Here is a 16,520-nt window from a genome sequence, read left to right as displayed (position 1 = left end):
GGTGTGGATCCTTGCAGGAATACACTTCACCAGTGAAAACCTACTGTTTTCTCCCTCACAGACATTAGCTTTATAAACCTTTGACACCTTCATGAATATATTTAATCAGGCATTCTCTTTCCCTTCCAAGTCATCTATTTCCGTCATTGAGATTACCCCCATAATTTGAAACATCAAATGGTATTTTATTTCTCATTCATATTCAGGAAGACATACTGGACAGAAATGAAAGATTTTGATTAATTAGAGCAAAAGGAAATGAGAGAAATGATGAAGGTGAGATCTGTAGACTAGTTGGGGTTAGAAGATGTACAAAACTATAGGAGCCATTTATATTAAAATTCATTATTTCTCTGCAGTTTCTTTGAATATAGAACATTGCACTTTATAACATAACCTCATATATTATCAATTATAAAATTCTCATTCAAGATTTGTTGACTGAATTAAATTTCAAAATTCATGTGCTATAGATTAAGGAATGAAAAACTAATATTTTTAGTTTCCACTACACTCTGAGTGGTATGCTCTATTTTTTGTTTTTTTTTTTGTTTTTTTTGCTTTTGAACATTCTATTACTTTTTTGTTATTTGTGGGGCTTGAACTCAGGGCTTGGGCGCTGTTTCTGATCCCCTTAGTGCTCAATGCTAGCACTCTACCACTTGAGCCACAGTACCACTTCTGGTTTTTGAGTGGTTAATTGGAGATAACAGTCTCATGAAGACTTTTCTACCCAGCTGGCTTCAAACCATGATCCTCAGATCTCAGCCTCCTGAGTATCTATGATTACAGGTGTGAGACACTGGTACCTTACATTTATTTAAAGGTGATAAATAGTATTTTATGTAATATATATGTATACATATATACATTATGTATAATCTCTTTTGTTTTTAACATATATATGAAATTGTATATGTTCCCCTAGTTTTTGGATAAAGAAATAGGTCAGAAATAGGATAAAGGACTAAGTACAATGGATAAAAAAGAAAGAACTCCTTTATAGTCAAGGTAGATGAAGAAAGGGTTGTTTTTTCAAGAGGAGATGGGAAGAATTTGAGGAAGCAACCTTCCTAAAAGTATTCAATATGTAGTCATGTGTACCCACCCATATATGACATGACCAAGATATCACTCTGGAGAAATATCAGTCATTTTCTAACACACATGATGTGAACACATCATTCACCCAGATTCTAATATATGATGTAATGAACCCCAAATTCTATGCAGTTATTTCTACTCCCTACAAAGACACCCATTACTAACTCATGATCAATTTCCCTTTCTTTGACCTTAGCTCAATTTTTGGGTAAGATGACAAAAAATCATTTTCTATTATCTCAAAACTTCATTCACCTTTTGGAGACTTCCTAAATGAAATGACTATAATGAATAAGAATGGAGTTGTTGATGACTTTCTCTAATTCTAAGTCTATGCATCTAAAGCAGCTTGTGACCTTTAATTTCAATTTTATTGTCTCTCATAGTAGACTGATGGATGAGGTAATTTAAAAATCTCTTCCTATGACATTTGACTTTTCTGTCGCTCTCAATGCTAATGCGCACTTCAACAATTATCTGACTAAGTACTCCAGAAACTAACATCTCTGAGAAACACTGCCCAACTTCAAGGAAGGCTAGATTTTTTAAAATCATAAACATCAAATATGATGAATCATAGACTCTACTGATCTAAAAGTGGGGTCAGAACTATGCACTCATACTAGTGTCCATCATTTTTTCAGATGATGGAACTTTGATGATAAAGAAATTGGAGCTGTGTGTTAGAGAAGTTTATCATGGCCATGCATTTCCCGTCTCTCCTCAGAAACTATGCCATAAGTGCTGACACTGACAGAAGAGCAGCAACACAGAAGATTAGAAGGGAGCATGAGACAGTCCACACTCTGAAGAGGTTCAGAGAAGAATAAATGTAGAAATGCTCATTGTCCCTGGTCATAAAGGAAATAAAAAACAAAACTATATGGAAATTCCATCTCAGAATAAGAATCATCAAAGACACAAATAACAAAAAGCTGGTGAGAATGCAGTGGGGAAAGGGAACCCTTGTAAACTAGTGCAACCACTATAGAAATCAGAATGGAAATTCCTCAGTTAAACTAGTAATAGAACTACCCTAGGATGCTGCTGCACCATCATTGGGTAGATACTTAAAAGAATGTAAGTCTGTTACAGTGGGGATGCCTTCACATGTAGTTGAGTAGCAGCAGTATCCACAATAGCTACTCTGTGTCTACCAGCTGATGAATGGATAAAGAATATGTGGTATATGTATACAATGGAGTGTTTATTCATCCATAAAGAAGAATGAAATTATATCATTGCAAGAAAGAGGATGGAGCCATGATAATCATGTTAAGTACAATATAACAAATGGAGAAAGACAAATACTGCGTATTCTCCCTTATATGCAAAATCTGGATGATAAAAAAAGAATGGCAAGAGTGTAGCATGGAGGACTTTTTGGGAATGCAAACCAGTGAGGTGGGGAAAATGAAAGAGGGGGTGAAAAAGGGCAGATAAATTTCTAGTAGTTCACATACATGTATGAAAGTAAAATAATCTCATAAGATTGTTTATAACAGAAGGATAGATAGGACAATAATAATGGTGGTGAATTTGATCAAATCCGTTGTATGCACATGTAGAGATATCACAATGTAACCTCTTTGCCCAACTAATATAAGCTAATTAAAGATAGTACTGACAGTGGAAACTTGATCTTAAAATTTAAAGGTGTTGCAGCTTTGTAGATAATCAGGCTAGGGGTGATCCCCGAGCATTTCAGTTGTGTTTATCAAGTGGGGAACAATTGATTTATTTGACTGACAAGAGGTCACATGTTTACTGTGAAATTTATTATATTCTTCCTAGCTGCTTCACAGCCCCCACATTTCCTGTGAATGGGATATTGAAATATCTAAATAATGCAAAAGACATATTTTATGTGAAAAGTCATAGTTGTCTCCTATTTTTTCTATCTATTCAATGTCATGATTTTTCCCTTGATGTGTGTGTGTGTGTGTGTGTGTGTGCGTGTGTGTGTGTGTGTGTGTGTGTGTGTGTGTGTGCGCGCGCACGCTCTAGGCAGATCTCTCTTTACCAAGTTGTGATCTTAAATTAGAGCAAGAAAGAAGGTCATTAAGAGTGGACTTGTCTGCTTTTATTTAGAAAGCTTCATTTGTTTTCCATTTTCAGTCATAATTAAATTGAGAGCTGATAACTGATTTCTGTCAAGTAGCCAAATAAATAGCTCAAATGATGTTAAAGTATTCTGTTATTTTTAGTAGACTAAATGGAAAAATGCCATCTTTTACAAAAGGGGTTGAACTTTGAACATTAAGTGACATCGAATTGTTTTTCATTTATGGTATGAACAAAGCCTGTATTCTATTTATGTTTTCTTTTATTTACCAATTTTTGAGCTTGAATTATTTTAACTTTTCCTCTTTCATGACACATTACATATTTTTAAATATTTCATAACTTGAGAAGTATCTACTATAAGATATAGTAAGGGATATTTAAGGGTAAAAGAATGTAAAAGTTAAAATTCTTCATAGTAAATGTACCACAAAGGAACTTTAATCTTGCAGTAGCAGTGAATTAGCTGATTAATTGCAATTTGCAAATTATTAAAGGTGTATTGTTTATTAATTGAAAAATTCCATATAGTCACTACCCAGAAATTGGAATAACATAGCACATAGAATATAAATATATATATATATATATATATATATATATATATAAAATTTCTAATACCAAATACAAGAAAATGTAGAGGAGGCATTGGAGAAATGCTCAATAGCACTTACTAAATGACACTGTTTCCAGGACAAGTAAAACGTAACCATGTAAATTCATCCAGATATTTAAATTAATGTATATTAAGACACATTTTCTCTAGCAACTCATGTTCATTGTTTATTGCTAGGGTTTTAAGTGTGACCTCAATATCCAACTTCTTAATCCATTGGCAGAGTTGTGAGAATATTTCTTCCTTAAATAAATAACAGTAGAAGTATTTGGAAACATCCTCTGTAATCCATGTTTCTTTGTATTCTTCTTTATTTACTGCTATTTTATTTGTATCATCAGATCTAGTTTATGAACTTTCCTTAAGCTTTCTCTATGAGTTTCTTGTCATGTATTTGTTCTGGACCATATACATTTTTGGACAAAGACAAGAGACCTGACATACACCAGTGCTAAATTTGAGAGTGATATATCCAGTGCCAACTAGTAGATCGATCTATGTATGTATGTATGTATGTATGTATGTATGTATGTATGTATGTATGTATGTATGTATGTATGTATGTATGTATCTGTCTATCTATCTATCTATCATCTTTTTTCTGTTCTATTAATCTAATCTACTATCTATCTTTATCACCATCTTATTAAAATATCTGTATGAATATAGGTGTGCTTCTTAACCTACCTGTTAATTAATGCAAAGACCCATCCATTCAACATCCATCTTTGTTATCTAAGAGGACATGAAACTCTGAACCGTGCCTAACAAACGTATCTGGTAGGTATTCTTTCTGGTAAGTAACTATGACTTCCAAGCATAAATTTTATAATTTAAAATTGTAATTAACACAAGTAGCCCCAAGCAGAACTACAAGCTCTAGAAATTCATCAGAGTTCATGAGATGGCCAGAATTTACAGGCATTAATCCTTTAATTGCTCCATTGTGGTGAGATTAGAGGGTCTTGGGTAAGGAGGTAGGACAGCCTGGAGGATTCAGGGTTTTTGGTGAGTCAGAGCAGCATATCAGACATTCTCAATACAGAAAGAGTATTCTCCAATTCTAGCCTACATACCTTAATGTTTGAATATATTGACTTGAATGAATTTATTTAGTTGTCTAAAATGTCTTTGCTGTGGCATGTCCATTTATCTTCCCCCTATTTGTTGAACAAATGCAACATGTCTTACTAATGCAACATATACTTTCATATTCAGAGCTGATCTAAAGTGATCTTTGGTGGACAAAGCTTTTCCAATCTGGGGTTAACATAGAAGAAATGGACATATAAATAAGAAGAAATGTCCTGCTGGAAAGCTATAGGGCCATAAAGCAAATGCAATGTATAACAATAGTCTTTTAAATAATGGGGAACTGTGACGAGGAAAACCTCTGAAGCAAAATTTGGCTTCTGCTGATTATAATAAAATAAATGAAAATTAAGCTATAAAAACAAATAGCAAATTATATCTGTGATCAAAGGTGAGAGGAAGGTTGACTGTGTAAGTAAGTTTCTTTGTGATTTAGAACTAGTATAATCAATTAACATAGTCCAGTTGGTTCTTATAAAATACAATATTTCATTGAATGATATAAAATAGTGATTATAACCATTAGAAAATGTGAAATGGATTAAAACCTTCTTGTATAAAAGAAGGAGAAACACAAGGCATTCCATATGACAAAATAAAAAAGCAGAAGAAATTAAAAAGACCCTTAAATACAAAATCTCAAGATTAAAGATCAAATACATTATAGAATAAATTTATTTATCACTAGGTAAAATAACTTCTGTAAGAAATGCAAACATTAATTAGATGCTTGTTTATTTCTTCCCTTGTTCAGCATAGTTTCAGGGCTGAGACTCCTACAACAAAAGAGAAATTCATACAAATTTCATTAGTATAATTCTTGTGACATGACAGTCTTCAGAAATGGAGACTCAGTGACACAGTGAAACCTATGCATAGGTGTGAGAGTTTTGGAGATGTATGACAGGACTAAAGGGAGTACTACACAGTAAACTCTGGTGAACTTAGCAAATTTTGTTTGTTCTGACTCTGCGTGGTCTAAGACTTCAAGCAGGTGAGCCCTGGAATGGAGGTACTTATGGTCTACATTAGAAAATTTTTTCATGGACTGCTTCAGAGGAGAAGGATAAGAGTAGATAAGAGAATAGTATTCCTGTTTCGGGATTTATCTTAATTTCCAGGGTACGTATTAGGGGTGGGGGGTAGAATGTCATGAATCCTATTGTCATAAAAGAGTGGTGTTTTGGAAGAGTTAGTGTGTGATTTGTGTCTACAGGGACCTTTGTCAATGTCTGCAGACATTCTGGATGATCATATGTGGAGGTAGAGGTACTATTTGGCATCAGGCAGGTACAGCCCAGAGTCACTGCTAATCATCCTCCAACACTAAGAACCAATGTCCAAACAGAATATTCTGCTAGCCCAACATCAGAATTTCCACTGCTGAGAAAACCTCATCTGTAATGTGGAGTGTTAGATATTTCCATGTATAATAAAGAATTACATTAAGCCACTTCTTTAAATTTGCTGGAGTAATATTAATATTAAAAAGTAAAAATTCTCAAGTGTAATATCTTGTGGTCCTGTGTACACTCAGCAGTGGAGATAATAATGCTGTCAATCACTTTGCATCCAATAATAGGATGTGAAATATAAGGAATAAACTTAAAAATGCTGGACAAAATTAACTAAGACACAAAAGTAAGAGAAAGTATGTGCATTCTGTACTTTGAGCACCTACAATAAATGATGTTATCCTTGGCCTGAACAAAAATGTTAGTTTTCTAAAAACAAAAACAAAAATAAAAAAAATCATCAAATAACAAAACTCATGTCAACAAGTCAGATAAGTAGTTCAGTGTGTTCTGTTTTGTTTTGCTTTGTTTTCTTTTACTGGGCACAAGTATTTATTATTGGGGCTAAACTCCAAGTCCTTATCTAAGTTTGTTTTTCTATTCAGCTTTATACTCTTATGGCTAACTTACTCAACTCTGTTCTGAGCTTCTACCTACCTATCAGAATCATCAACTTGTATGTCTTTAAGTAAAATATTCTGACTTATTGCAAAGCCTCTACAGTGATTTGTGTTTTCTCTCAACTGAATAGCTTCTCAGTTACCCTGGCTCAGCACCCCAGAACTGTGTTTACTTCCTTTCATTTATTCTTCTGTACATCACACTAATCCAGTTGGTAGGTCACAATTATTCTGCTTCTATAATATTCATAAAATTCTCTTCCTTCCTACAGGTTATTTCCACCTGGATATTCATCATTGGCCCTTTTCCATTTTCTTCTGCCCATGTCCAATTCAATTTCAATCTGTTTATTCATCAAGATGATTTATCATCGCAAAGGGCAACCTCTGGACAATCTCTAATTTTTCTAGATCATAGTATTTTGAAAGTTAGAGTTAAATGGAATAAATTTGACTGAATATCACATGTTACAGATAAGAAAATGAAGTAAACACATTTTTTACTGGATAGAAACATGGCATTGAATGCCCAAACCTTTACTTGTCATTACAGTTACATTTCTTCTCACCTACTTTGCTTGTGTTCACATCTCCACTGAACATTTTACATTGCCAATGGCAAGTCCTGGTGAGGAGCTAAAGATATGATTTTGAAGACACACTGAGAAACTCATTATTCAAAGAAAAAAATTGCCAAGGTAATTAGGTTTCCAAAGAGATTGCAGAAGGGATATGGAATGTTTTAAGCAATTGGAGCTTCTAAGGAATCATTGCCACTGTCAAAAAGAATTCGAGTGTGAGTCTAAATTATGTTACAAAAACAATACACTTATTAGATGATTTCTTAATAAGTTGTAAAGATAAGAGATGAGAAGCTATTAATTTTTTTTCTTCTTCCAATTGGTTTTTGATTTATCTACCATTTTGGTCTATCAAAGTTCTTCTACTAATAGGAGCCTTGCATTTGTCATAAAATGCTCATTTAACTTTTTTCACTTGTCACTTCTATATCATTAGTAGAATGAAAGTTACAGTATTCTTGCAGATTAAAAAAAAGGTAAAAGGTTATCTGTCGACCAGTTGAGAGAAGCAATGTTATTATTACTATTATAGGTGATGTGGCATTTGAATGTTCTTTCTTCTGTGGGCCATTTTGTAGTTATACCTTATAAGTTAGCTGAATAGATGAGAAAAAAGGCATTTCTTTCTGAAAAGGGCATTTGCTTGGTAGATAAAGACAGTGAATAGAAACTAATAACTGTAGGATAAGTTTCAGATGCCCTTGAAAACATTTATTCCTTTGGAATAAATGAAGATCATTACTTATTTACAGGGGAAACAGCCATGAAATTTCTGAGAATGTTTTCATGTTTGGTTTACAGAAACTGTCATTAAGTTCACATAGAGCATATTTTTAATCACTGAAGAATGTTATCAAAGTATGTGAAATCACTATCTGGCAAACTTTCCTTTCCATAAATGAAGTTTACTATTGAAATAAGCACTCAGATGATACGTTTCTTTCAAGTAACCTCAAACAGCATTCATTGCTTTTGCTTTTACAAGTATGTGTATCATCCACTTTTCATCACTATAGTGAATATATCAGATAATCAGCTTCAAAAGAGAAAGGGTTTATCTTGATTCCCAGTTTGGGAGGTTTCAGTCTCTGAGTGATTGATTCCATTTTTTTGAGTCTGTGGCAAGACAGCACATCATGGCAGGAAAGTATGAATGTATGGAAGAATAAAGCATTACTTTATGGCTGAGAAGTCAAGATGAAACAGGAGCAATATCTCACTATCCCCTTTACCTAAAGACTTCCCCCTGGGACCCACCTCTTCAAGATTCTTTCATCTCCCAATAGTAACTACCCCATGGGCCAAATTTCTAACATATGGACATTAAAGAGACATTTATGAGATAACTATACAAATCTATATTTCATTTCTGCTCAAGACACTTAAAACATTGCTTTCCTAGTAGCAGATGAGATAACTAACAGCAAATTGTTTGTCAGGCTCTGAAGGACCTAATCAATTGTTCATGGAATTATCAATGAGTTTTACTTTTTAAATTCCTTAAAGACTCAAATAATGATAATTGAATAGAAGCTCTGGTTTTAGTGCTCAGTTCCAAATGTTGGAGAAATTGTACACTTGTGTCCTGATTTTACCAATATTACTTGAATATTTTAACTTTAGACACTGTACAAGTTAATCCTTTCACTGGGTATAATGGGGAAAGGTAAATAGGTATGTTTGTATGTCATTTAGGAATTACTCAGATAATTGTAATAATCCCACTTTATCTCACAAACATTTTGTCGAAAAATGTTTGCTTATCAATGGCTTAAAATAGAGGTAAGGCGCATTGTGCACATAAATTCATGTGTTGAGTTGACACCTGTGTGCATAAGCACTTTAAAATAATAAAAAATATATATAGGTAGTATTTATATTATATCATGATACTTCTACCAATATATCTCAGAATAATGATCCCATAAAAATGATGAGTTTGTAGCTTTAAGTTATTCCACAGGAAGCCACAGATACAAAAGTGAAAATAAGACAGCTTCTGAGGATTTTTTTTAACTCAAATGAAGTCTTTACTTACATTACTATTTACAAATCATTCCCAAGAAGAAAATGAGTTTAGATGTTATTCTTGGTTTATTTGATCACTGATATAAATGTAGTGATAGGATTCTTTATATATATATATATATATATATATATATATATATATATACATATATATATAATTGTAAAGATACTGTATAGAGGGGTTACAGTTACATGAGTAAGATAATGAGTACATTTCCTATCGAGTATTATTACCCTCTCCTTTGTTTTTCCAGCTTTGGAGGAATTTTAAATTGTACCTAACAAGTCTATATAACAGGTAAACTGGAAAGGCCCAAGTGACATCTTATCATCCAGCCCCCTTTCCATCCATTCACTGATGCTTCAGGTCAAAGGTCAAGTTAAAATGCACACCTGCTAATACTTGAGTGTTTAAAAAAATTCATTAAAAGTCAAATATATCTTTCTATTTGGCCAATTTCTTAATGAATATATTTGCATTTAATAATAGCATTTCCCCTTTGGAGCTTTCCTGCTCATTTTCTCTGCCTTTATCCTAAGCAGCCAGATTTCCAAGGTTAAGACCAAAGGCTTTGTGAAATGTCATGGGCTTATCCTTGTTAAAAAAAATAAGTATTTTCTTGTAGGTTATTCCAAGCATAAGAAAATTTGTCATTCCAAACATAAAACCAAATATGATGTTTTGCAATGTGAGGGAAGATTTCATGACATATATTTTCCCTTGCATAATACACATTTTAGCATAGTTCATAGAGATGACATTCAAACTCTTGTTTTCATTATAGCCCCAAATTAAGAGTTTATAACTTAGGCCTTATCTTTGCAGAGAGGGTTATATAAGAATAAATTCCAAGATTCTGAATACTTGTCACAACAAATTATATGCTGTTTGTTAAGCAGTTAAGGATTTTTACTTAAGTAGAAAAAATCATTGCTAATGGAAAAAGAGTTAAGTTTCTAGCTTACTAGGGTTGTAGCAGGATTCTGACAAAATAAGCTATTTTATTACTGTATTAGGTTTTCATCACTGTGGAAAATCTAATACGTGAGGAAAACAATTGAAGGGAGTAAGGCCTTATTTTAGCTACTAGTCATTGATTCCCTTGCTTTGGGCCTGAGGTGAGGAGAGCATCATGGAGGACAGTATGCGATGGAGGAGACCTGCTCACTTTCTGGTAGCTGGGAAGAATGGAGAGACCAAAAAAAAATGGGCCAGATAAAATGTAGCTTCCAAGAAAGTGTCTCCCGTGACTTCTCCAACGAGGCCCCATCTCTAAAAGTTTTCATCATTTCCCAAGAACACCATCAAATGATAACTCAATCAATGAATGGATTCCATGTAGAAGGAAGAGACATTATGGTACAATCATTTCTAAAAAGGACTTGGTCTGTTATATTGCTTCAGGGAGTAAGCTTTTAATATACAAGTCTACTGGGGTCAATTTATAATCAAGCAGTAACAATGACCAACTTTGAAGAGCAATTTGTATCATGGTCTCTGATTTCTCTGTGTTTCTTTCTTCTCAGGAAACTCCACAAGACACTTTATATTTGGCGACTCCCAGTGATACCAAGTCTTGCCATGGCAATCATAAAATCAGGTAGGTCAAGTAACCTATCGGCAACAACCTTTCTGCATGGGATTGACTTGTTAACATATTGAATAATGGTTGGAATATTCCTTCCATCTTCCTTTCTGTCACATAGTAAGCTGTGCCAGAAATTCATATCAAATTTATAAGCAGAATGTGAGGCTACTTCTCTATGTCTCATTCCTTTCATTGTTTTTTCTTTCACTTTCTAGTGGCTACAAATGTTCAAGAATGACCCTGGAACTTCTTAGAGATTTTTCCACCCAACATAATATTATTTGTCTTTCCTTAGGCCAAGAATATATCATCTTTGCCATCCCTTTCTTTCAAACATTGTTTGAAACATTGTCCTCTAAAATTCTGTTTTAGGTTTCACACATTCAAGTATTTTCAGTATGTTCAAGTGGAGTTTATTTGTGTCTACTCTTCGTTAATTTTTTTTTCAGCCTCCTTTTTTTCTTTATTTTTCTCTATTCTTTTTTTATACTTCTCTCTCTTCTTCCTCCTTCCTTCTTCTCCCTCCTTCCATTCCTAATTCCTTCCATTCCTCACTCTCCTTTTTTCTCTCCCTCCCTCCCTCCCTCCCTCTTTCTTTCTTTCTTTCTTTCTTTCTTTCTTTCTTTCTTTCTTTCTTTCTTTCATTTCTTTCTTTCTTTCTTTCTTTCTTTCTTTCTTTCTTTCTTTCTTTCTTTCTTTCTTTCTTTCTTTCTTTCTTTCTTTTCTTTCTCTTTCTTTCCTTTCTCTCTTCTCTCCCTCCCCTTACTTCCTTCCCTTCTTTCATTCTTTCTTTTTTTCTCTTCCCTCTCCTTCCTTCCTTTCATTTATTAGAGTTCATAGTAGATATAAGGAAGACAGAAGATTCAAGTTTACGAAAATTTGAGGCTGATAATAAATCATTTTTAAATACAACAAAATATATCTTTTTGTAACTGTGCTGGGGATTGAACTCATGTTTTGGACACCTTTTTGTTGTTGTTTGTTTTCTTTATTTCTCAAGTGTGGTACTCCACCAGAGCCACTGGCTGTTTGATGTTTAATTGGAGATAAGAGTCTCAGGGTCCTTTCTACCTGGGCCAGCTTTGGACTTTGATCCTCAGATCTCAGCCTTCTGGGAAGCTAGGAACACAGACATGAGCAACCAGTGCCTGGCCAACACATTTTTTTATATCCTGTACTGAACAATCTGAACATTCCCATGGATACTGTATAGAACAAGATCATCTTTCAGTAGACAAAGTTAGCTGCAGTTCAGTGAAATAATGCCTAATACTATTTTCAAAAACATTACCCAATATCAGGGAATAAGAAAAGGATATCAGGGGACAAGAAAATGTTCTTTTAAAAAAAATCTTAGACATTTAATGTACTAATTTAAAAAATACTCTTATTTTGTTTATTGTTACTACAAGGATTATGTACAGAGGGGTTACAATTACATGAGTCAGATAGTACATTTCTTTTTGAATAACATCACCCCTTCCCTTGATTTCTCCCAGTTTTCCCCTCCTGTCCCCTGCCTCACAAGTTCATTTTAACATAATGTCTTGTGAATACTCTTATTTTTAAATTTCATTTTACAATATCTCAGAAGGGAAATGAAAAACCTATGCCCACAGATGTTGGCATACTCAAGTTACCTTTCATTTTCATGATGTCAAGTTTTAATGACCCTTGCTGTTTATTTTTGCCTCTTGAATTAGCAAAATAACATACTTAGCATCTTATTTTAGGGTTGAAGAATTAAGTTGCTACTACCATCTGTAAGTAAGAAAAATTCAAGATTTAAATAGGCAAGAATTAAGTCTTGGAGAAGATTGATGAATAAGATATGTTGAATATCCTGAATAGTAGAACCATAAACATTTTTCTTATTTATGAGAAAAATGGTAACTAAATGAAAGGAAAGTTTTCTCCAGTTTTTGTCAATTGTAAACAGGCACAATATCCAAGAACAAGTATATATAAAAAATAAAACATAAAGAAAAGCTCTCACAAGAAGGACAGAGTTGAAGAAACACATGATTATATCTCATATACAAAGAGCTTATTGTGATAAAGAAACATGGTAATGTATATAGCATAGGCATACCTATGCACCTTTATAGTTGTACGGGAACATGTATTTACATGTATGCTTTCCATGGCACTTTGGCTCCTATCTGTATCAAATGTCCATATGTAAGCAATCAGGATAGCAAAATACCCTAAATCTCAGGGTTCTCATCTATTACTACATGAGAAAATGTATAATTTTGTTCTTTGAAAAAGTTATTATATGACCAAGGTCTTCAAATATCTGATATATAACTAAGGAGGGTTTCATAGTATAAAAGGAGGCCTCAATCATAGTTCTTTGTAGTGTAATGAGAAACACAATGACAAATAGCATTGTCTGTGATTCAAGGTTAGAGCAAGATCCAACAGCTGCCTGCCTTCACTGCAACATGCATATAACCACATGATCTAAGTTGGACAGAAGCACATAGTTAAGAACTCTGTGTTTGTTTCTGAGTCTCTGTGCTAGATGCCGAACCTTCTGTGTGCTCTGGTCACTTCTGAACAGGCTGTGGATCCAAGTGTTTGCATTTTAGTGTTCTACTTCATTTCTTCTTGTTCTTTTCATCTGACAAGGCTCCTTTTGGTCCATTTACCAGGCCTTTGTAGTGTGCTTTTTCTGATAGTTATTATTGTAATTGGTTTCAGATATACCTCTGTTCTTGTATTTCAGTATCTATATATACATTAATAAGCTGCTCTTACTCATCTGAACTTTGATTTGAGCTTCAGCATATTATTAATGAGTGGAGTTTCTTTCTGGTATAATTGATAGTATATAGCCTAACCTGGTTCTTCACTTCCAGCTTGTACTCAGCCTCTCAGGCAAACTTGGAAGGTTAGCTTTATCTTTAGCTGTGCCATCCCTCCTCGTGACCCAATGTAGAGTCTCTCTAATTCAATTTCCTTCCTTTCTTATTCTGTTTCCATCTTCCTCTGTTTAGCAACATTTCAGTGAGGCAATAGTTTAGTATTAATCTTGATATATTACTAATCTGATGGATCAGGGAATTAAAAGAAATAAAAATGTAAAATTGACAAAGAAATACAAATGTAACATTGACAATAGCGTAACCCATCTGCTGCCATTTTGTTGCTATACATACCCATAATACCTATCCATATATAGAATTGAAGACCCCCTAGCTAATTATTTTTGATGTGGGTCAAGTTTAAATTAGGATTTAGAAAACAACAGATTGATATACTTTTTAAATTACTTTGAGTTTAATCTGTGTTGCCAATGTATATGTTAATATTTGTTTTTGTTCAGGTTGGAGCTACTATGGGGGTCCGTGTTATAGCTCACTGTGGGGTGACAGCTACTTAGTGAAGGATATTTACTGATCATTATAGCCATCAGGGTGGATGGAAGAAAATAAAACCAGGTAGATACTCAAGTTCTTTGCTGCTCCGGAAGGAATCACTCATCATACCTGTCATGTGGAATTTGGTCATCACACTCACCAAAATTCTTCCCCATCCTCTTATTTAACTAATTGTGAAGCTAGCAATCTTGGTGTTGGTCTGTGTCAGGAGAAATAACTTTTCTGGCACATATTAGAAAGAAACAGAATCAAGTAGTTATGAGATATTCTAAGTATTCAAACAAAGGATGAATGGTTACGTTAATAGTGGTTAAAGATGGTTACTAGACCCCTCCTAGTAACTTGCTTTAAGTTTTAATAGAACTAACAGTCTTTCTACTACTTTCATAGGTGCCTTCTCTTCTGAGACCACTCAACAGACTAATCTCCATAAATGTGGCCATTGGAGCCAGTCACTGGTTCATACCTGTAATCTCAGCTTTTTAGGAGGCTGAGATCTGATGATCATGATTTGAAGCCAGACTCTTTTTTAAAAAATTATTTTATTGTAAAGATGCTGTACAGAGGGGTGACAGTTACATGAGTAAGGTAATGAGTACATTTCTTGTGGAGCATTGTTACCCCCTCCTTTGTTTTTCTCCTACTATCCCTTCCCTCCCCCACCTCCCTCACCTCCCCTGCAAAGTTGTAAAGTTTGTTTCAGCATTTTGTTATTCCCCTTCCCCACCCCAAAATGGATGAATGTATATACAAGATGCAAAGTACCAAAATCAAATACAGTGACAACAGGGGATACGCCATAGGGGGAAGAACATATGAAGGCAACAAAAAAAATCGCATAGTATTAAAAAAGCAACAAAGAAAGACCTCTTGTTTCCATATCTTGGGGTTCATTTCACTTAGCATCATTTTATATGGTCATATTTACATAGCTTTTTAAGCTTTTCTGCTCATCTGATAAAATTATCCTAGAAATATACTAATTAATGCAAATGAAGAAACCATGGTACCTATATTTCTTTGGGTCTTGAAGTCAGGTTCTTATGTCCAATAAGATGACCAAAAAAAAAATCTGTAAATAGAGGTGTGGCTCAAGTGGTAGAGCTCTATAGTGTCAAGGAAAAGAAGCTCAGGGACACCACTCAGGCCCTGAGTTCAAGCCTCAGGACTGGCATAAAAAATAAATTTAAATATATATATATATATATATTTACATTAAAGTTACAGGACTTTTTGTTGTTGTTGTTGTTGGTTGTGGGACTTGAACTCTGGGCCTGGGCGCTGTTCCTCAGCTCTTCAGCTCAAGGAGAGCGCCACTTGAGCCACAATGCCACTTCCAGGACTTTATTTTTTATGATCACTTTTAGACTGGGAAAAAACATTTAGAGTGACCTAATCTCCTTCATTCATTTTTGCTTGGTCTCACAGGGAGAAAACCACATCAGAGAGTGACCATTCTGTCCTTTTGCAATTCCTGGGACGACCAGACCACACTTTCTTTAATGATTCATGCATCCCAGTACTCAGTAAACCAGACTGTTGGAATTTCTTTTATACTTACCTTGAAGTTTGAACTCACCCCAGATGTTATTTTCCTCTCATTTTCCTATTTTGAGCATCTTCTTACTCTAATGCTCTGTAATATAATTACAGGGTTTACTAAATGACTATCGGCTTCATTTTCCTGAAGGTGAACTACTTGAATGATTTTCCATTTCTCAAATGTCTTATTTTCTATTTATCCAATCTGGTGTTATCTGAGTATGTGAATTAATTATCATAGTGAAAGGTATTAAAGCTTCAGATGTTTCAAAACACTTCCGTTTTCATGCTCTTTATTTGATCCTTCCAAGAACCTACAAAAGTTAGGAAGTGTTCAGATCAGGGAAGAATGAATTTGAGAGGAGAGTGGAATTACTGTTATGTGAACTGAAGGTTAAACTACAAGAAGTAAAAGATGGACGTGAAATCATAAAAATAAAGCAATGTCTTATACATCAATTTCCAAGCAATGTCAACAAGATTCAGGTGCCTTGACTAGTTTCCCTTTTTCAGATTTAGTTGATTTCACATTGAAATCAAAGCTCCTCAGTTTTGCAGACCCAGACCTCATTGTAACCTAGTTGGTACACAAGTACAGTGTGC

At 34.1% G+C, this 16,520-nt stretch overlaps 1 long non-coding RNA gene across 1 annotated transcript; it reads left to right on the top strand.

The window, feature by feature from the left end:
* The first annotated feature begins 7,316 nt into the window (after positions 1-7,316).
* On the top strand, positions 7,317-16,089 carry LOC138828400 (uncharacterized). Its single transcript, XR_011372237.1, has 4 exons — positions 7,317-7,587; positions 10,928-11,001; positions 14,766-14,963; positions 15,804-16,089. It is a non-coding gene; the product is annotated as an uncharacterized lncRNA (long non-coding RNA).
* Positions 16,090-16,520: the final 431 nt, after the last annotated feature.

The sequence above is a fragment of the Dipodomys merriami genome, unplaced genomic scaffold (genome assembly GCF_024711535.1).
Source record: "Dipodomys merriami isolate MVZ:Mamm:240054 unplaced genomic scaffold, mDipMer1.0.p SCAF_16, whole genome shotgun sequence".
In the NCBI taxonomy this organism is placed as follows: domain Eukaryota; kingdom Metazoa; phylum Chordata; class Mammalia; order Rodentia; family Heteromyidae; genus Dipodomys; species Dipodomys merriami.
The sequence above is the reverse complement of the archived record's forward strand: the minus strand, read 5'-3'. Positions and strand labels throughout refer to the sequence as shown.